This window comes from Anthonomus grandis, chromosome 1 (genome assembly GCF_022605725.1).
Source record: "Anthonomus grandis grandis chromosome 1, icAntGran1.3, whole genome shotgun sequence".
Lineage (NCBI taxonomy): Eukaryota > Metazoa > Arthropoda > Insecta > Coleoptera > Curculionidae > Anthonomus > Anthonomus grandis.
The window spans coordinates 31,615,663-31,639,322 of NC_065546.1; the positions used below are offsets into that span (position 1 = coordinate 31,615,663).

At 33.0% G+C, this 23,660-nt stretch overlaps 1 protein-coding gene across 5 annotated transcripts in view; it reads right to left on the reverse strand.

The window, feature by feature from the left end:
- LOC126742578 (follistatin-related protein 4-like) overlaps positions 1 to 22,113 on the reverse strand; it is a 483,850-nt gene extending 461,737 nt beyond the window's left edge. For all 5 annotated transcript variants that reach the window (XM_050449341.1, XM_050449339.1, XM_050449330.1 and 2 more), the window contains exon 1: positions 21,966 to 22,113. The gene's annotated coding sequence lies outside the window, so the exon portion shown is untranslated. The remainder of the gene's footprint in view (positions 1 to 21,965) is intronic.
- Between the last annotated feature and the right edge of the window lie 1,547 nt (positions 22,114 to 23,660).

Below are 23,660 nucleotides of genomic sequence, written 5' to 3' on the forward strand. Positions count from 1 at the left end.
CAAGCCGGAAAATCTACCTGACTTGCGCACAAAAAAGAAAATTTTTTCTCTCATGTCTATTGAGTTTGATGAGTATATTTTTAGTAAGTTTTCTAGCTACAGTAAATTGGTTCGAGTGACGGCTTGGGTGTTGAGATTTCGTGAAAATTGTATGGCTGAGAAAAACGGACATAATCTTCTTAAGGGTTCTCTTTCTACAAAGGAAATTAACAACGCAATATCATGCTTAGTGAGGGCTTCTCAAAAATTAAGTTTTTCTGAGGAATATAGTTGTTTAGAACAGGGAATACCTCTTGAGAACAAGAGCCGCCTTTTGTCTTTAAATCCTTTTCTAGACGAAAAAGGACTTTTACGGGTAGGAGGTCGACTGCGACATGCAGATTTTAGCTTTGATAAAAGACATCCCATGTTAATTTCTCCTAAGCATCCAATTGCCAAATTGATTTGTGATTACGAACACAAAAGGTTGATGCATGCCGGACCTCAATTATTGCTAGCATCAATAAGGAATAAGTATTGGCCAGTGTCAGGAAGAAATTTGGTAAGGGCTACAGTTAAAAAATGTCTAAGGTGTTGCCGGTTTAGCCCTCAAGCCATAAGGCCTATCATGGGTGATCTTCCTGCTGATAGATTAAATTCTCGAAGTGTTTTTGAAATTGTCGGTGTCGATTACATGGGACCTCTTCATATTAAAGATAAAAAAGGTCGAGGTGCTAAGATGTCCAAGTGCTATGTTAGTGTTTTTGTGTGCTTTTTAACTAAGGCACTGCACTTGGAAGTTGTAACCGATCTTACTAGCGATGCATTTTTATTAACGTTTAGACGATTCGTGGCTCGCCGCGGCAAACCTAGTCAGGTTTTTTCGAATAATGGTCTAAACTTTGTAGGTGCCAACCGAGAACTGAAAGAGTTGGGTTATTTTTTAAGGGAAAATGAGAAAAAGTTGGGTGATATGTTTGCGCAAGAAGGAGTGCAATGGCATTTTATACCAGCCCAATCCCCTCACTTTCGAGGATTATGGGAGGCGGGTGTAAAATCCACAAAGCATCATTTAAGGAGGGTTGCTAGAAATGCGAATTTGACATTTGAGGAAATGACAACTTTATTAGCTCAGATCGAGTCCATCTTAAACTCCCGTCCCCTTACCCCTCTCTCACCCGATCCAAACGATTATTGTCCTTTGACTCCCACCCACTTTTTGATTGGGAAGAGCCTAGAGGAGCTGCCAGATCCAGAAGTTCTCCATATTCCTGAATCCCGGTTGACAGCCTTTCAACGGATCCAGCAGATGAAACAACACTTCTGGTCCAGGTGGAGTAAAGAATACGTCAGCGAACTTCAGCAACGTGTTAAGTGGAAGCAGACGCAGTCAGATGTGCAGCTGGGGAGTTTGGTGCTAGTCAAGGAGGATAATACTCCTGCGTTGAGGTGGCGTCTGGGGCGAATCGTTCGAGTATTTCCTGGTGCTGACAAGGTGAACCGAGTCGCGGAAATCAAAACTTCAAATGGAACTATTAAACGTTCTTTTGCTAAGATATGTCCGTTGCCCGTAGAAACTCAAAGTGACTAATTCAGTTTAGTGGGGTTGAACACAGTGCAGTGCTTCAAGGTGGGGGGCATGTTCGGAACTTTTGATATTCTTAGTTTTACCCTGCCCGGACTAACAATTTAGCAACCATTTGTCGACCGGACTAATACAACGACGTCACCGTCGCGAGGTTTTATGCGCACTTTTCGGCCGGTTCACGCTGGGCAAAAAAGAAAAAATATTGCGTGAGTTGGCTGGATGATTTGTCAGGGACCATACGTTCTCCGTGCCCAGTCAAAACACAAAACGTGGTTTATTTTTTATGTATTTATATATTCAAATTAATATTAAGTAGTAAGTCATTCCCTTCAATATATTATGGCTTTGTGTGTTTATAAAACTGCGTTTTATTGAAAGGGAATATGAAAAACCACAAGTGAAAATATAATACAGTCCGCTAAGATTCCAAAAAGGGGAGAAATTCCCCACACTGGCTTTTCCGATAGTAAATAAATATATGTTTTAATGGGAGATATTAATATTATTTACTTAACACTTCCTCCCCAGTAGTAAATAATTACATAACAATGTTAAACTCTTATGGATTTTTGAGCACAATCAATAAACCAACCCGCATACAACATCAAAGTGCTACCTGTATTGATCATTGCTTCGTAAAATGTAATAGTGCTGTATATAATAATCTAAATTCTGTTATATTAAAACAAGATTTCACTGATCACTACCCCATTTTATTGGATATCAAACATGATGCAATTAGTAAATCGGAAACTCATCGGGATAGGCCAGTGTTTCGGAGAGTCAACTTTACTACTTTGAAACAAAAACTATCTCTTGAAACTTGGCACTCTGTTCTTGAAAATAACAATTCCAACTCTTGTACGGAAAAAATTCATGAATCTGTTGCAGCAGTATGTGGAGATGTGTTCGACTAGTTATGAGATAAATAACAAACAATTAAGATTGAAACCATGGATCACAGGTGGACTCTTAACATCTATTCGTAGAAGAGACAAACTAAAAAAAATATGTACCTACATTAAATACAAATAACGCTGAAGCATTAAATACCTACCGACAGTACAGAAATAGTTTATGCAAATTAATTAAAAAATCTAAGTATAATTATTACAAAACAAAAATGTAAAAGTCTCAAAAAAAATCTGGAAAATAATAAAAGAAGCCACAAATGATTTCATTATTAAATCTGATATAAAAGCAATTTGTAACGATGATGGCATTGAAATTACTAAAAAGAATTTGATGGCAAATGAATTTATTATATACTTCAGCAATGTTGGTAAAAAGTTAGCAGAAAAAATTAATCCTCCATCCTGTGAACCAGGGTTTCAACAAAAAGTAAATAATAGTGAATCGTTTTTTCTATCTCCAATTGAAGAGCATGAAATTGTAGAGCAAATAAAATCTTAATAAAAATAAAAATAAAATCTTAAGAATGGTGTCTCTTGTGGAGAAGATGGCATTACATCAGAAGTAATAAAAGATAATCATATTTTTTTACTTAAACCTCTGAAACACATTATTAACATCATTTTTAGTTCGGGAGTATATCCAACTGTTCTTAAAAAAGCTGAAATTATTCCTCTATATAAGCAGGGTGATAGAAGGTTAATGAAAAATTATAGACTGCAATTGCAAATAATAAGTTGCAATAATTTATTTAAACTATAAATTAATAACAATTGCAATAATAAGTACTGTTAGTAAAATAATAGAAAAATGCCTTAAACATAAATTAATGATATTCTTGAATAAACATAAATTATTGCCCGAAAGTTAGTTTGCTTTTAAAGATAATGTTAATACAGAAAATGCATTGTGCAAAGTGACAGAACAAATTGGAAAATCTTTAGATAGCAAAGAGAAAGTAGTGGCAATATTCCTGGACTTGGCCAAAGCCTTTGACACTGTAGCACATCACATTTAATTAAACAGATTATATGATATGGGGATAAAAGGAATAGCAAATAATCTATTCAGTTCATACTTTAGTAACAGAACTCAGAAAGTAAAATTAACAGAGGAGAAAAGTGATCCTGTAAAAGTGGGAGTTGGTGTGCCACAGGGTACAGTGCTGGGGCCAGTCTTGTTTAACATCTATATGAATGGGATTTTTTCTGTGTTGAATGAGGGAAGAGTTCTCTGTTTTGCGGATGACAGTGTCATTATAGTAAATGGCAATACATGGCAATCAGCTATTAGAAAAGCAGAATTAGCAATGACATACATAAAGAGATGGTTGGATTTTAGTTTGTTATCACTTAATATTGATAAGACCCATTTTATGATGTTTGCATTGACTCAGGCAAACCTTCCTAAAGTTCAAGAGCTCAAGGTACATGATTATCTTTGCGATATACAATCTCTGCACTGCGAATGTCAATCTACCGTTAAAAGAAAATGTAATATTAAGTATCTAGGTGTATTCATGGACAAAAATTTAACTTGGAAATCACGCATAGAATTAGTAACTGCTAAAAAAAGGAAGTTGATTTATAAGTTTTATAAGCTGCGTAACATTCTACCAATTAAAATTCTTAAAACTATATATTTATCTTTAATTGAATCAATTCTAAACTATGGTATTATTGTCTGGGGAAATGCTCGGAAAACTTTTATGTCAGCTTTAAATGTAGCACAAAAGTATAAAATTAAAATAATGTATTTTAAAAACAGATGATACCCATCTGAATTGCTATTTCATGAATGCAAATTATTGACATTAGAACAACTCTACATAGTGGCAGCACTTAGATTTATGTTAAAAACAGGTTGTTATAAACAGGAAATATCTCATCAATTAAATACTAGAAATTCATCTCGGCAAAATGTTAATATACCTTTAGTAAATAGTTCAGCCATACAGAGACATATCTATTTTCTTGGTCCCAAACTGTACAATTTCCTGCCTCTTTCACTAAGAACAGAAAACTATCGTCAAATTAAACATAGATTTAAAAAATGGCTTATTGATAGTGAGATAGCTATTAATAATTTTGGCTAGATTAACTTGTTAATTCCTTCTCACTAGATTTCTGTTTCCACTAAATTAGCTTAGTGTCCTTCCATAAATTAACATTATATAACCTCATTATTATTATTATTATTGTTTATTGTTCATTTACTTAAGTATTTCTTAAAAATGTAAGTATTAACTACTGCACACACCGATTTATAATCCATTGTGCAGTTTAAAGTAAATTGTATAAAAACAAATGTATTAAGTATGAATAAATTGAAATTGAAAATTGAAAATTGAAATATTACAATCCATTGCAATCAACAATAACTTCCCTCTATCAAGTTTCAAAAAACTATATACAATAGAAGAAACAACAAATACAAATTCGAAAGTACAAACTTTCGTACCACATTGTGCATCAGGAGGAAAGGGAACGTAACAATAAAAATTTTAGATGTTTAACTTACTTGGAGGTATTTCCCAGGGGGTGGCGAAATTCCTTAAACCTTTTAACATCTCAATCGCTTTTAAAACTTCTAATTCCGTAAAAAGATATCTGGTTAAACCATTGGATAAGCCAGATCCGCTTTTGAAATCGGAAGTTTATAGTTTGCATTGTGCCGATTGCCCTGCGATTTATGTGGGACAGTCCGGGAGGAAAATTTCAACAAGGGTACAAGAACATCTAAGTCTGGTGAACAAGTTTAAAGCCACCGATACTGTCGAGACCAAGTCAGCGTTTGCCAATCATTTATTGTCAACAGGTCATAATTTTTCCTACCTTAATAATGTGGCAGTGGTTCATGACTGCCAGAAGGGCAAAAAGCTGGATCTTCTAGAGAAGCTAGAGATTACAAGAGCGAAGTGTTCAATTTTAAGCAGGGACCTTTTTTATTATTTTCTTGTATTCAAGTTCTATGTTATTGTTTTTTATATATTTGTGACGTCAGTTTTTTAAACTTATATTTTACCGTTCAGTGTGTGTGTATATTTGACCCAGTCGGGCGTGTTTTTAACCTTCTTGAGTTATACTTTTTCGTTTTACTTTAAGGTCTTTTTGTAATTTTATTTGGTTTTGTTTACATTGTTTTTAGGTCTGATGATGCTCTTAGGAGCGAAACACGTGTCACCACTCTAACAATAAAAGAATTTTTTGAGACCGAGACTTTGTGTTGTTCTCCTTTGATTTATTTCTTGCAAGGGAGATGGGCGATACATTTCAAAATTGATCTCTGTGGAAAGTGAATGGTGCATACTTAGAACATTGAAAGGCTAGAATTAGTAAACAACAACTTTGTTTGAGTCCAAGATGTGCACGAGGGCAAAACAACAAGTTGAGTCCAAGATGTGCACGAGGACAAACAAAACAACCCTCTGTTTTGTTTAGATACAATTTTGCCGATTCTCTGTTGTCAAGTCTACACACATTTCCAACGGAGGAAATTTTTAGCTGTATATTAACAACCATTATAACGTTAATTTAACTTATTTAGAAGCACTTGAAGTTCTCCACCTCCCGACTTGGAGGCATCACATCCTACCCATAATCCTTACCTACACCACATATCCTTTCCTATCCCAACGATGAAGGAAGGCAAGGGGAAACCACCTTCATTATTTTTCTCAACAAAACATCATGACTATGTTCAATACGAAAATTTCCGGATGTTTAAATAGCTCCTCATTCGGATCTCCGGGGGGAGAAGTCTTGGACAACGTCATACGAGAAGGAATTAATACCCGCTACATTACACGAATCGGCTCATGGAACATCCAAGGGCTTCTCCAGGCAGGAAAACTGTACATCATCGAAAAAGAAGCCCGCGCAAACAAAATAGATCTGTTAGGCATGTCGGAAACACACTGGAAAGGATCCGGGCATTACACCACAGACTCAGGAAACACAATATACTTTTCAGGAAATGATACAGAAAGCTGCAATGGAGTTGCTTTCTTACTTACTTACCAGATCAACCGCCAAAGCTGTCTTAGGATACAATGCTGTTAACGATCGCATCATAAAAAATAAAGATCAAATCGCAACCTTTCAACGTCAACGTCATACAAGCCTATGCCCCAACTAGTGACTCCTCGGATGAAGCTATTGATTTGTTTTATGAGCAGCTGAATGCTACCATAAATAAACTTCCTAAAAATGAGATTCTCGTTGTTACTGGAGACATGAATGCTAAAATTGGCAAAACAAAAGATATAGATAAACAACTCAAAGAAATAATTGGTTCGTTCGGCTTAGAGACAAGAAAAGAACGAGGTAAACGAATGCTTCAATTCTGCCAAGAACAAAATCTCACTATCGCAAACACATTATTTGCACATCATAAAAGCTATACACATGGACATCACCAGTAGATAGATACAGAAATGAAATTGACTACATTATGGTCAGATCTCGCTGGAAATCCTCCATCGTTAACTGCAAGACGTACCCTGGAGCTGTTTGTGGTTCAGATCATAACTTATTACTAATGAAGTTCAGGCTCCGTCTAAAAAGAATCTACCACCAACGCAACAGGATCAACATGACGGAAACAGCCAAATGGTAATTTCAAGAAGAAATACAAAACAAATTGGAGGCCGAAAAACATGACATAATGAATAAACAAGACCCAGACCAAGAATGGGAAGCATTAGGAAATATTATTAAGACGACAGCAGATCACCTTCAACTAACACATAACCCCATAGCTCGGCCAAACAAACTCTGGATCACACAAGCGACCATAGAAATAATTAATAAACGAAAAGAAATGAAAAGGAAGGGCACCCTAACGAGAGAAGACTGCGACCTGTACAAGAGGTTAAATAAAAAGATACAGAGACAATGCAGACCGGATAAAAACAACTACATTAAAAAAATATGCAGGGATATAGAGGAACATCAACTCACCCATGATACTAGAGACTTGTATCAAAAAGTAAGGGAAATAACACGCAGATTCAAACCAAAGACTTTCACAATTGAAGACAAGGACGAAAAGATAGTATGGGAAGATGAAAAAGTGATCGAGCGATGGAGACAATATTGTGAGGAATTATACACCGAAGAAACCAAAATAGCGATCGAACAACAGAAAGAAAACACACAATTTCAAATGGAGCCCAATATTCTTATATCTGAAATTAAAGAAGCTATAAAAAACCTAAAGCTTAACAAATCCCCAGGAACAGACGGAGTTCGTGCTGAGCTCATAAAAGTACTAGGAGACCCGGGAACCAAAATCCTACATGATATATGTAATAAGATCTGGCAAAGTGGTCAATGGCCTAAAGATTGGACAACGTCTGCATTTATACCTATTCACAAAAAGGGATCCACCAAAAAATGCAAAAATTATCGAACGATATCTCTAATCACACATGCCAGCAAAATCCTGCTTAAAATAATAGATAGACGATTGCAAAACTACTTAGAGAGTCAAATCCCTCCAGAACAAGCAGGCTTCGTTAAGGGAAGAGGGACTAGGGACCAAATATTCAACATCCGCCAATTAATCGAGAAAGCCCGGGAGTTCAATACCCCCATGCTCTTGTGCTTTATAGATTACAAGAAGGCTTTCGACTGTGTTCGATGGAGTAGTCTCTGGAACGTATTGAAAGAAATGGGAGTCCCTCCGCATTTCATATCTCTAATAACCAACCTATATGAAAATAACAATGCCATAGTTAGTCTCGACAATAAAACATCAAACATTTTCAAAGTACATAGAGGCGTCCGTCAAGGATGTATCCTATCACCGAGACTCTTCAATGCCTACGGTGAATTCATAATGAGACGAGCCCTGGAAACTACCGGATGACACTACCCTAATAACAAGAGATGAAGATGAGATGGTTACACTTATTGATCAGGTCGCTAATAAAAGCCGAGCTCTAGGCCTCGAAATAAATCTAGACAAGATCAAGTTAATGGTCATTGACAGGAGTAACACCATACAGTTAAGAAATCTGCAAAATAGAATTGAAGTAGTAGATGAATTCATCTACTTAGGGTCCCAAATAAACAGCAAGGGAGGGTGTGAAACAGAAATAAGAAGGCGGATAGCATTAGCGAGGTCAGCAATGTCAAACTTATCCAAGATATGGAAAGACAGATCCATAACCAGAAACACGAAAAGAGCCCTGGTAAACATCCTAGTGTTTTCGATATTTTCGTATGAATTTTAAACTTTTGATATTTCTTTTTTATATATTTTTATATGTTTATGTACAAACTATGTAGCAACTGTATTTTTTTTAATATTTAATCCCTAATTTATAAGTTTCATTAAATATTTTATTTGACTTGTAAAACTACTTGTTTGTTTATTACTACCAATAAACTTTCTAATCTAATCTATTGTATATAGTCTTTATTCTTAGGTAAGCTTTGTTTTTTAGTATAAATTAATATGATTAGTATTGTAATAATTGGTATTAGGTATTATAAAGGTCAGTTTTAAATGTCTCAAAACCATTGTATATACAGGCTAAATACCCATAATTAAAGTCTTATAACCTGTAAAAAATCTGCAATTCCTTTACAATTTGAACATCCTTGCAGTTTTAACTCTTTTCGCGATAGCAATACTTCCTTTGAAAAAATTCCTTTGAAAAAGTTAGCTTCATACAAGTATACAGGGTGATTAACAGAGTATTTAAAGTTGGAATTTTAATTTGAAATTTCTTAATAATTTTAAGCAGTATCGAAAATTGGCGACTTGACATGAAAATTACGAATTTTGTGGTGAATTTAGCAATATTTACACAGAGCGTTAGTTACACCCTTTTACTGAGGTAAATTACAACATATCTTTTTTGCCTAATCAGTTATGGCTAAAACGACTAGAAAATCTAAAAGGCAAAGGAATAAAAAATGTACTCCTGTTTATTTCATGTAACTCTATCAGTTTTTAAGTTATTTGCATTATAAACATTCAGCGTAAAGAATCCTAAGCCACCGTTATTACATTGATATTTTTTCAAGTAGGCTTGTGTCAGCACTTATCAGTTTTCCGTGTAAAGAAATTATATGACAATTTTACTGTCACTAATTAAGAGTGTATTATTTGTAGTAAAAATTCTATAATAAGAAAGTGCCACGTCATAATGATTATTCCAACAGTGAAATGCGTGATATGATTTGCGTTTTTGCTCAGTCAAATTATAGTGGATTGGTGCAGCCTGAAGGTATTTAGAATTATACCCAAATCGAAGACAACCCAATCACAAACTGTTCAGACGTATTTATACCCGCCTAGGCAAAATAGGGTGTTCTCGTTCTGAAACCTTAAATGGTGCTCCAAAAAATATCAACGTCGATGATGAAGAAGAGGTTTTAGCTCGTATTTCGGAAAATCCAGGTCTCAGTACTCGTCGGTTAAGTACGCCAACAGCAATAAGCCAATCGTTTATCTGGAGAATTTTAAAGAAAGAGAATCTCCATCCATATCACTATACTCCTGTCCAAAATTTGCCACCTCAAGATTTACCAGTTTGCCTATAGTTTGCTCAATTTATGCTAGATAAATAATCCGAAGACCAGGACTTTCTTAGTAAGCTTCTTTTCACCGATGAGGCGACGTTTACGAAAATCCACATGCTTTAAAGGAACGACATTTTTAGCATGAATTCAAGGTACATATTTGGTGTGGTGTGATATCTGGTTTTTTTATTGCTCCTTTTGAACTTCCTCCTAATCTAAACGGGCTACTCTATTTAAACTTCCTTGAACAACAGTTATACCCACTACTAGAAGATGTACTAGTACTAATGCAATATAGCCATAAGCCGGAATATGTGGTTTATGCAAGACGGGGTGCCACCACATTTTTATCTGCCAGTACAGCGATATCTGAATGAACATTTTCCTCACCGGTTGATTGGGCGTGGCAGTGAATTTGTTTGGCCACCTAGAAGTCTAGAATTAAATGGTTTACAAAGATACAATTAATTCCATCGAAGAATTACGACAGAAAATTCAAGAAGCTGCTAGTATCAAAAATAATCGACAAATGTTATTTAATATTTGAAGATCTTTAAGAAGATGCCTTACAAAGTGTATTGAAGTGGAAGGCGGGCATTTTGAGTATTTACTTTAAAGTTTTCTTTTAATATTGTTACTGATTGTAATTTTTTGTCTTTACTGTTGTTACTCCGCATAGTAGTAATTTAAAAGAATAAATTCCTATTAAGCCAATGTATTAACGGTGGCTCAGGATTTTTTACGCTGAATATTTAAAATGCAAATAACTTAAAAATATGAGATAAAGTTCCATGAAATAAACAAAAGTACCCTTTTTATTCAAAATTGAACTGCCTTTTAGATCTTCTAGTCGTTTTAGCCATAACTGATTAGGCAAATAAAAAAGATATATTGTAATTTACCTAAGTAACAGGGTGTAACTAACGCCCTGTACAAATAATGCTAAATTCACCACAAAATTTGTAATTTTCATATCAAAACAAAAAAGTCGCTTAAAATTACAAAATTATTAAGAAATTTAAAATTAAATTATCAACTTTAAGGGTATTTATCGTAAACCTGCAACATTTGTATAAGACATGTTAAGTTCAATCGCCATATTTTGGTGTGTATTAACTCCAGTTCAGAGATTGTCCATTCTGAATGAATCACCCTGTATATTATGTAATATAAAATAAGTGATGTAAAACTGAGTTTTCTCAATACAATAAAATTTTACAAAATGTTAAAAATTTGTGTCTTAAAACATGATTTATTAAGAATTCTATAATATTGATAAGATATTTAATTTCCATAAAATTGTTTTTGCTAGGTAGGTACCTTTCACTAATTAAATCCGTTAAAAAAACACATAAATAGCATATAAATGGTAATATTACTTATACTCAAACTCAATAATATTTAATAATTATTTGTTTACGACGTCACTGGTAGAGAGTGCTTGTATCGGTGGCATCAACAATGCGTTCGAGCGGCATTGCAATGCCATTACCGTTTTCTCTAATATACTTTATTTATATTTATTTAACGTTGTATATTGACTTCAATATAGAGCATCTTATCATATTTTATTTAAAAAAATGCTTGAAATTTTATTATATTAGTCATTTTTACAGTAGTATTGTTTTGTGCCTTCGGAAACAACCGAAAATTTTTATGATATTATAAAGTGAGTTTTGCCATTTCTATAAAAGCATTTGGCATCATTGCATCAGAGATGTTGCAAGCAAACAAACCTGCCCGTAGTTCCACGGCGTGCTACTTCTTGCCTTTCAATGTTCTAAGGGCGCATATCTCTTGTGACAACTTAAATAAACCAGAGTAGAAGGAAGCCACGGCTTTAATTAAAAATGATAATGAGATGAATTTTTACTACAATTAGCAAAGAATATAGCAGAAAGCTTTAACCCCATGCCGCAATTTAACTTTAATACATTTTTCTTTCGGTATATTTGGCCTACGCCCCTGGCTGTCTAGGTATGCAACCATGTGTATTTTTAGAAGCACCTGCCTCGCACGCATTTTATTACTGTGATTCTGTTAGTGCTAGTGAGAGCGTCAAACTAATCAGAGCTGATCATCAGTATTCCGTGCCGCAACGCGACCGGTCATGTAAGTAAAATTTAAAATAAGATCTTGTATTTTTTATATATATTATTGCGCAGAATACATATTTTATCACAATAAAATTGTAAATTGTGTAAAAAAATAATTTTTGTATATTATTTAGGGATAGAAGAGCCTCTACCAAACCACTTACTGAGAAAGAGTTACAGAGAATAGCCAAAAACTTATCTGATATTGAGGCTGATATTGCCGACTTTGAGAGTGAAAGCGAAGGAGAGGAGGAAGTAATTGAAGAAGGTTGCTATAACAGTGAATCGGAACAGTCCGCTCATGAATTTCCGAAGAAACTGAATCCTTTGTCAGGCCCAATGAGAGTGAACGTTTTTATATTGGGAAAAATGAAGAGACGATTTGGAAAAGCACCCCTGTAATTCAAGGTAATAAAACCAAGGCTAAAAATATTATCAAAGTTTTACCTGGATCAAAAGGTGCGGCCAAAAATGTGTCAAAACCATTAAATTCGTTTTTTCTGTTTTTGACTAGGGATATGGTACATCATATCGTATTATGCACTAATATTTATATCGAAAATAAACGTGATAATTTTATACGAGACCGAGATTGTAAGTTAACTTCTTCCTAAGAAATGTTGGCATTATTTGCAGCACTTTTCATAATTTCCATAAAAAAAGGAAACCACGTAAATGTTGAAGAACTTTGGGCCAAAGATGGGACCGGAATGATTCTGTTAAGAGCATTATTCAGTTATAAAAGATTTTTGTTTCTTCTTCGTGCCCTTCGTTTCGATGATATAACAACAAGAAAAAAACGCGAGAAATTTGATAAATTAGCAGCGATAAAAAAGATATTTGAGGATTTTGTCAAAAATTGCATGGAAAGTTATAGTTTAGTCGAGTTTATCACAATTGACGAAATGTTACATCCATTTCGAGGACGATGCGGATTTGTTCAGTATATGCCACTAAAACCTGCCAAATATGGCATCAAATTCTATGCTCTTTGTGACAGTAAAACGTACTACACTTGGAAATTTTAAATATATTGCGGATTGAGGGACCTTTCAAAATTTCAAACAAACCATTCGATATTGTACAAAGACTAGTAGAGCCAATAAAAAACACTAAAAGAAATTTAACAACAGATAATTATTACACTAGCTATGAATTGGCACAGTATCTTTTAAAAAATGACCTAACTTTAACTGGTACAGTAAAAAAAAATAAAAGGGAATTACCGCCTGAATTCCTACCGAGCACGTCGCGTATAGTTGGAACGTCTATGTTTGGATTCCAATTTGATGTCACTTTAGTATCCCATGTTGCTAAAAAAATAAAGCTGTAATTTTGCTGTCATGTATGGTATGACAACGATGAAATTGACGAGGAAACACAAAAACCAGAAATAATATTACATTATAACAGAACAAAATGTGTCGTCGATACAGTCGACCAAAAATGCTCCTCGTATACAACACAAAGAATCACAAGAAGGTGGCCTTTAGCAATTTTCTTTAAAATTTTAGATATTGCAGGAATCAACTCCGAAATTATAATCAATAATAATAGACCAGCAGATACGCCGCCAAGACGAAGAAAGTATTTGACCTCTCTAAGTTTATCCTTCATGGAAAATTATCTTAAGAAACGCGCGAAGATAGAAACACTTCCTAAGGATATTAGGGAGTTCTTATCTCGCTATAATACTCCTGTTGAAGTCCCTATGGCACTAAATAAAAATCGGGTTTGTCGTTGTCATATATGCAGCGCACACTAAACAATAACAAAACAATAATTACTTCTAGTCAATGCAAAAGATTTGTTTGTAAATCACACAGTGAAAAATCGGTGCAATGTAATAGTTGTCTTTTTCCACCAATGGAGGAAGATTAGCTTAAAACAAAATTTATAAGTGATAAGTACATTCCTTTTTTTGTATAACGTTTAGTTGTACAAATGTATTTTTGATATTTTGTTAATGGGGAATCTCATAATTTTTGTTGTATTTATTTTGAGTTATAAAATTTATTTTATAAATAAAGCCTTTACTATGATTAGAGTTGTTTCATTTTGTATGTATTTTTCAATTAAAACTTATTTTGCCAGTACAACTATTTTACTTGCGGCATAGAGTACCACGGAGCGACCGCTCATGGCATATTCAATGGCGCGCCCGCAGGGTTAATAAGAAAAAAGAAAAATAGGAAAATAGATATCGATGGGTTTTTGACAAAACATCGTAAAGGACTTTTTTAAAACGGGTATTATCAAACTCTTGATTAAACATAAATTATGTATTCAAAAAACGTATTAATATAATAACTGTATGAAAAAAAATATTCAAGATCGTCGTTTTACTCTTCGTCGTCTGTTTCAGCTAAAATATCTGGAACTTCGGCCTTGGCTTCAAATTTTTTATACTCGTCCGCAAATTTTTTTGGTATAATGTGCTTATTACATAGTTCCATAAGGTTTTGAAACTTTAGAAGGGAAATTTCTAATGGATTTTTGTAAACCGGTTCCAGTTATTTCTGTAACACTTTTGATCTTCTACTTATGAAATGAGAAAAAATAATATTTAAAATAATGGTATGTGTTCGTAGGTATGAATTATTTTAACAAACCTTTAGGAATTCCACTTGAAATAGGCAAAACACAAATTTCGGCGGTATCGAAATAAAAATGCTTAATATTTAGTGTGTCTTCTCCTTTGTTCATAAATACGATTCATACTTGACTGATTTGAAATTTTTTTCCATTGATAAATTTGCTATTACTTTGTAAATAATTTTCACTTACTGATTTCCATGACAGAACATCAGAATGTTTCATGCTTATAACTTTAAAAGGTTCAGGGTGAATGCTCGAATTTGCAATTATGGTTGGCCATTTTGAGGGTACTCAGATAACTCTCCTGCAAGTAAATATTTCTATTGTGGCATAGACTGTATCTACTGGCATATAAGTATGTCCAGGTAAAAGGAAGGTTATTTTAATATGACGGATGTTGGCGGCTTTTTTTAAAAATGTATGCAGCATTATAAGCATGGCCTTATTTTTATTCCGACCAGTGCAGCTATCGCAATATAGTGCAATTGTTTTTACGTTTTTGCGATCATTATCAATTTCCAGTAAATATTTATAAAGAACGGTGCAAATTTCGTTAGTGCCTCGGTTTCCATCTACTTCACCCCATAAATAGCAATAAGCTTTTCTTTTTCCGCTTTCATAAACCGTTTCGTTGTAAAATGAATACTTTCGTGAATAGTATAGAAGCATGTTATTGCCATGAGGTGTATTTAAAACTTTTTGAAGGTCGAAACTTGCACACAGAGAACTATCATCCTCTGTTGCGATCTGTTGGTCTGCTAAAAAGTTTTGTTTGCACTCATTTTTTTTTTTATATGAAATTGGTACTTCATTCATCTGCTTCACTGAATTTGTCATCTTTGTCTTTTCTAGATTCGCAAAGAACACATTTATCCTTTTTGAGAAGGTGAAACCCAATATTAAATTCATTATTGAAAATTTTCCTGAATACTCTTAGTGATACATTAGTTTTTATTTTGCGAGACTGTAATTGCTCTTTTGCGAAAAGCCGATATAAATAAGATACATTCCTTAGTTCGCTGGGTAAGTATTTCTTAGTTGTGCTTGATCTGCAATAATGTGATTTAACTGCGGGTCACTTTTTAATAAAGTCATGAACTTCATTTTTGTCTTCAATTGAAGTTTTATGACGTGGGTTGTGTCTGCCTCTTTGATCGACTTTGGGAAATATTCCAGTTTCTAAATTTTCCTTAGTATAGCGTAAAGTCATCTGTGAGATACAAAGGGTTTTTAGAATAAATTGTTAGCAAACCTTAATTTTCTTTTCGTTTTATTTCTTCTACTAAGGTTAACGTCATTTACTCGTCTTCTTCTTACTTCCCGTTCTTTTATGCATGATAGAAGCCAAACCCTTTGTTTGGAACGACTGCCTAAACCCCAATAATATTCGAATATCTCATGTCGCTCTTGTTCCGTTAGTGTTGCTGCACATCCATTTTGACATCTTTTATTTTTGCAAGGATTTTCTTGGACCATTTTTCCGGCCCTTAATACTCTTTCTGTTTATTTTACTATTTTTTTTTTTAATATCTTTTTAGTTTTCCTAATGCCTGCGCTTCCTACAATGTCTGGGGTGATATCAGGTCTGCAATCTGATATTTCTGAATCAGAAAAGCTCATATCGGAATCTTTTTCTTTATGAAAAGAATATTCGTCAGAGTCGCGTCTATTTTTTTAGGAGTTTTATTTTCATCGTTCCCTGATTCTGAACTGGATAAATAGTCTACGAATTGATTTGACATAATTGGTTTTTTAATATTACAAATTAAAGAAGCACTATTAGCAGTTTCCCCCAGATCATTTAAATTTACAGGCTTAAGTGGAACGTAGTTTCCTATGTCGTTGTCCGTTGCGATGTCAACTGCTGCAGAAAAATCATCCACCATTATTATCGGAATATTATCAATATCAAAAAAAGATGTATTTGCTTGAAGTTGAAGAAGTAGTCCATACTTGCAGTGGAGTTAATATGTCAAAGGGTAACTAAAGTAGTTTCGGTCATCCTCCACTAAAATTTATTTGAAAAACCAGTTATCCTACATGTTTCGGACATATAAGATGTCCATCATCAGGGATCTATAAAAAAAAAACAAGGAAACTTAAAAGACAAAAACATCATCCACGTATCTTTTGATGAAGAAGATGTGGTGAAAATGAGAAGTGTTCTTAATTTTGTGTTCTAAGTTAGACATGAAGATCTCTGCTAGCAGAGGGGATAAGCTTGAGCTCATAGCGACTCCTGTGTTTTGCTGGTAAAAACATCCATTAAACTGGAAAAAATTTTGTTGTAGAACTAACTCAACTAAAAGGCATAAATTATCAATATGAATTTGAGAAAAAGTGGAACAGTCCTTAAGCAGATCTCTCACCAACAACACACAATCACTGGGAGGGATGCTTGGGAATAGATTACAGACGTCAAAAGAGACTAGAAAGGATGTGGGTGGTAAAGTCCGATCCTTTAATTCATCCGCGAGTTGTGAAGAATTTTTAATGAAAAAGGAACTCTTAAAGTTGGTAAGTGAAAGTAAAATGTGATTCAGCCAAGAGCTGAGTTTATCACAAGGAGAAGAACAGTAGGACACCACTGGACGAATAGGAATGTCTTGCCTATGGATTTTGGGAAAGCCATATAACCGGGGGGGGGGGGTGGAAGGGTTGATAGGGGTTAGCTTAAACTTATTAGTCCCGAAAAATTCTTAAGTGTTTGATACCTGTTTCAGTGTATTTTTAAACTTGATGAAAAATTTCTCTAAAGGGTTAAAAGTAATATGCGAAAAATTGTCAGAAGACAAGAATAGATCTACTTTATCAACGTACTGAGTCCTATTCAAAATTACTAGACAATTGCCTTTGTCTGCTTTTGTCAGAGTCAGATCATCGCTCTTAATTTTACTCTTTAAGTCTTTTAAAGTTTTAAGGTTTAAATCAAATCTAGATGGTAAATTGTTTAAATTGTTGTAATAATTACTTAAACAAAAAGCCGTCTGGGACCTAAGAGTTTCCTTTAAGGGTAAATTATTTAAAACAGAGAATATATTTTCACAGTCGACCGCCAACAGTTCTAAATCTTGTTTTTTTGGACTTATATGAAAATTGTATTTAATTACAGAGTTTAATAGTTGTATTTCTTTATCTGTAAAGATAGTGTTACTTAAGTTAAGCGATCTAGGGTGAAAATTGAAATCTGGAGTATCATGTTTTGAGGTGTTTTCTTGAAATTCAGACATAAAGATAGAATCATCAAAGCTTAAGTTTGTAATGGATTTATCACCACCTTCACAAAAAGTTGAATTAAAACATTTCTTTTTAGTCGAGTGACAGTCAACATAGACTGGGGTCTGATTTTGGTTAAATGAAGTCTGTTTTTCTTTTCTAGATTTTAAATTGTGAATTTGATTTTTTAAGCGTTGGAATTTAATATATTTTTGATCATAAATAAAGTCTAAAAATTGTAAAATTAAGGTGTCCCATTCGGCAGCATGCAACAACGAACTTAATCTAAAAACCCATATGCTAGGAACTAGATCTTCTGCTTCAATGCTATTACTGCATTGTACTGGACTTAAAAGAGCATATTCATTTTGCAAATTATTCTCTGATTCTGCATGATTTGTGGGATTATTTTAAGTTGCCGCGTTGACATCTTTTAAAGCCATCATAGGTATGCAGTAACCTCTTGAATGGGCCATCTAAATAAAAAACAACTTTTATAATAGAAAAAATATATAAAACAAACTTTTTAATCTTAAACGCGATTTTTTGATACAAAGACACTGCAAAATGTTAAAAATCTTCTAATTAAAAAAAAAATGGCCTTAAAATTGACACTATTTACATATTGTACTCAAATGCAGCAAAAAAAGTATAGGAATGGATTACCAGAGCAAATTGGGTAAATAAACTGATAATAATTTGCTGATAAGTATTGCGTACCAAGGGGTTAGTTTGCACAATAAATAATGAACTTAAAAAAAATATTGTTTTCTACCCTGTAGTAAGGAAACAAAATCCGGTTTCATTTAATTTGAATTTGTTTTATTGATTTAATCTTGCTTTGTGGTACTAAAAAATTACATAATACTAACTTACCATTAGGCAATAACAGTAATCACGGCAAAATCACAATAGAATACTTAGTACATATTAAAGGTATTATACCACTTCTTAAACACACTACTTAAAAAAGCAATAATTTAAACGGACGGTAATGCACCTTGTAATACCATGAAAACTGGAAAGTGGAATGACAAAATAAACGTGTCTGTACAAGATTGTATCGCCGTTAAGCGACGAGTGGGGGTAAAAAAATTATCGTAAGCGACAATAGCAAAATCGTAACCATCGCGATTTTACGGCGCATACGATCTTTTGTCAGAAACATGTTGGCGCATACGATAAAAATAGTGACATTTTAAAAAGCGTCTGGTGGTATAATTGGTGGTTACGATCAAGTAAATATTCATTTTAGGCCGTTAATAGTGAATATTTAAGACATGGAAAGTACTACTAATTTGTATTTTATCGTAAGCAACAGTTTGTCCAAAAAAATGAATTTATGGACTTTTTGTCGCTTATGATGTTTTGTCAGAAACCCGTCGATATGTATGTTAATGGCTATAGAGTAGACCAATATTGTACTACCACTTACCATCTTTATTATTTAAAATGGGTTTATGCAATGGTTCTGTTAAAGCAGAGATGCATACTTATTTGCTAGGAAATTAACATTATAATTTAGTTATTGATATGTTGGCAAATAAATATTTTTTGAATTTGAATCAAGTCCTAGCTTATAAAAAGCTAAACAGAGTAGCCTAATAGCTTTTTCCAGAGAATTGTGAGTACCGAAAACTCTGGAAAGATAGATGAATGATATTTTTTAAAATAAATTCCTGTTAAAGGCTAATGATAACTTTCCAAGGCGACCTGGATGGTTCCGAAAACTTCCTCTAAAAGCTTATTATCTCCTAAGCTCCTAAAAAAAATAATAAATCTCAATGTAAAAACTCCCTTTTTTATTTGGTTGTCAATACCAAATATACTTAAACCAACAAGCAATTATCCGCAAATGGACCAATTTGTCATCGTAGAAAAATAAAGCAATTTCACACAGGGCATCACGCTGACATACCCAAAAGTGTCTCTCAAGAGTCCATGTTATTCTTGAGGAGACTCACACTTAAACAAAAGAAGTAAGAGGGGAACTCGAAGCGGAAATAAATGTGTTCGGCGTCACGTCTGGACTTGAATCGATTCCCGGCCATCCGGAAAAATTGGAAAAAAGGACGCTTGACTGACGTTGACGAAATAGCAGCTCTTAGTTTAAAACAAGAAAAAATCGCAAGTCAAGGCGTCGCGCATAATAAAGTCGAAATATTCCGGGTAAAATGGTCTTTAATTTGGAAGCCGGAAACTTTTAACGGACTTTTGTCTGATAGCAACTGATTGCTTTTAAAAACGGGAATAATAGTGAGAAGCCTTTAGAGCTCTGAAGGATTTTACGTTCCAGGATTACAGGTAAGTAATAGAGCCAATGAAGTGGGAAAAGTTTTGCTTTATAGGTCATCAAATCCAGTGGGGGTTTGATGATGATTTACGCTATTTCTGAGGTACAATACCATGAGAATTTTTTCAATTTATTATTTTAAGCTACTTTTATTTGTTAAAAAGCATAAACAGTACTTTCAAAATTTATTCTTTCATTCATTTCTGCATTCATTCTTTCACTCAATTCATTCAAAAAAATAAATTAAGTCAGTCTTACTTAAGAATGTTCTGTGTTCACATAGAAACTACTTTAAGACTTTTCGTTTGAATTTTTGGGTGTCTACTAACTGTGACTCACTTTATATTCTTCTGTTCAAGCTAAGTATGAATACCCTCAGTCTTGCCCAGTTTGTGTATTTGTCTAAATTTTATTACTATTTTATTATATTATCTTTAGTTTTAGCTAGGTTAAGACTTTTTGTTTTTGTTTATTTTTAATTTCCTAATTGTGTAACGCAACCTATATGCATGTTATGTATCTTAAGGCTTTGAATAAATGAAATGAAATGATGGTTTTGGGGAGATTTATTAAGGCAGAAGTGCTAAAATCTGTTTTTTTTTGACCAGGAAATACACGAAAACTAAACTTTTCGGATTCCTTCTACGCACAATCGTTATTATCCTGGACTTTTTCAGTAGTCCTATTCAAGAACTAATAAAATGCCTAATATATTTAATAAAACATCAATTTACTAGCCCTTTTTATATAAACATGATAAAACGCGAATCGTTCTATTTTAAATTATGCCTCCAAATAAGAATTGTTGATGCTATATTTTGGAAAATGGGCTATTTTCATAATTATTATAATATCATAATTTTAAAATTTTAATTTTCTGCAGCTATTAAAGGTGTCTTTTTATGCTTTAAAATTTCCTAGTAAATAAATATTTTTTTATTTTACTCCATGCAGTTGAGCTGACTTTTTATGCTATTTCAGTTCCTAAAGAACAGTTTTAATTTTTTTTCAGATTTTTCATAGTACCTTTTGAATGAATTTTAAAATATCCCTGCGATTTCAACTTTTTATAGAAAAAATTCCATTCAATATATCTCAGCCAAAATATTTCTAGCTCAGCCATTCCTTGAGCTACAAAAAAACTATATAAAACTCTACCTAAAAATGAGCTAATAAAGGACTACGAATTGTACACTTTATACATACAAAATATATATATTAATATTTCTCTGCTAAAAAAGCCCTAAGTTCGCAATTATATAAGCTACAAAAACGTTTTATAAGTTAAAATTACGATAAAAAAAAACAATTTTATATACAGTTTATTAAATAGACGCAAAAATTGCCAGATTTTAATAAAATTTCAAGCAGCAAAATATCGCCAAGGGAAAATGTAATATCGCCAAATTTATGTTTTTTAATATTAAATTTGCTTTACCCTTTTACCTTGAATTTCCAGTGAAATATGAGAAATCATATTAAGAAAACAACCTTCTCAAGAACTTTATTATATCGTTCAGCAAAAAATTTTGCAAAAAAAGAAATATAAATGTTTATTATAAAAGTCTATCTCTGGGGCTTATTATGCATAACTTCAAAAGCTATGATTTTCTTTTCTATATCAACCTTAATAAGCACATTAATTTAAATTATTTGTGTCCATAATAAATCAACTTAATGCGTGCCATGTGACTCACCACATAACAAAAACAAACCCCTAAAGTAGTTCAAAAGGATATTGAACTTACCAACAAGAGTAGCCTTGAAAAAGTTCTTCCAAATACAAAATACGAACCACCAAAAAAAGTCCTTCAACTAATACACAACAATCGCGAATTTTCTGAATTTAAAAAACAGATCTACAAGCCAGACGCGTTATGCCAACGACGTTACGAGGCAACGTGACTATATTTTCATCCCTCGCTTGGTTTTACGAAGGGTGAATTACAAAGTTGCCACATCGAATTCCTGCTTTACTAATACGGCTTAATATGCTTTGTAAAAGAAGCTAAAAAATAAGTTAATGCTTACATTCTGGCAACCGCGAGGGTAAGGCAGACATGCATGGCAGGAATGCAAATCAATACTGGTTTGCATCCCCATCTGTTACTGCTTGGGCCAGTCAAGTAAATATCCTGCTGGGAAGAATCGATTTTTATAAATGTAGAAATTTTTGTGAAGAGTTTTAGGCTCTGTTCGGTTGTTTAACTCTAGATGGAGTAGGGTTTTGAGAAAGTAGGATTCTAGATTTTCCTTGCAGGAATATGTTATTTAATAAAATAGGTAACCTTGGTAAATTAATATTACTTTAGAAAATATGTAAGTTAAATATTCTTGTAAATTAGTGACCTTAAATTATAAACCAGATGTGGTATTCAGGAATGCTTAAATAACGAATTTATGCTTATCTATTTGAAATAAGAAAATAATGAATCTATAATCACCTATTTTGAATAAAAAAATCATGAATCTATAGTCATCTGGTCAAAATGATTAAATCATTAATTTATCTTCAACTGCTTAAGCAGAAATAAAAAACATAAATTGGTCATTAACTGTTTAAATTAAGTTCGTGATTTCATGGTAATTTTTTTAAATGCTTTAACTAAGAGATTAAAGAACTTAAATAATTAACTGTTTAAAATAAAAAATTATGATCGATAGTTAATTGATGAATATTGTACGTTCAATTCCTTAGATTAAGAGAATTAATGCTCCCTCGCCTCGACTAAGAGAATTATGAATGAAACAGAAATAAAAAAAAGTTTAAAAAAAATATAAGTCTATGATCAACTTCTATATATGGAGTATTTTTCTATAAAAGCATTATAAATAGTGAAGTTATGCTCACCTGTCTCACTTAAGAGAATTGTGAATTTTGATTATTTGTTTAAGATAAAAGTCATAAATAAAAAAATGCTGTAAATGCTTAAATTATAAGTTTACGTAAACTTTCGTTAACTACCTAAACAGAAATAAAAAATATAAATATAAATTTATCACCTATTCAGAACACCTGTTTCCGACTCAATTTTTTTCTAAGTGCATCCATCATTTATCTTGAAGTTTATGAGGCTTGAGCTGACTTAACTAAGAGAATTATATATCATAATCTGATGTTTCGTTGCCTGAGCTACAATAAGCAAAATATTAATCTATGATCAATTGTTTTAAATAAATATGTGATTTTATAATAATTTTCTCTAAATACATAACTCGTCAACTTCCTCGACTAAGAGAATTATATAAATAAAAAAATAAAAAATTATAAATACATAGCCATTTGCTGTAAAAGCTTAATTTATAAATTTATGTTTAACTGCCTGAACAAAAGTAAAAAATATATAAATCTATGATCAACTGATCGAAATAAATTTATGTATGTATTTATAGTATTTTTCTCTAAACATATCTAAAATCGTTGAAGAAGTAGTCCATACTTG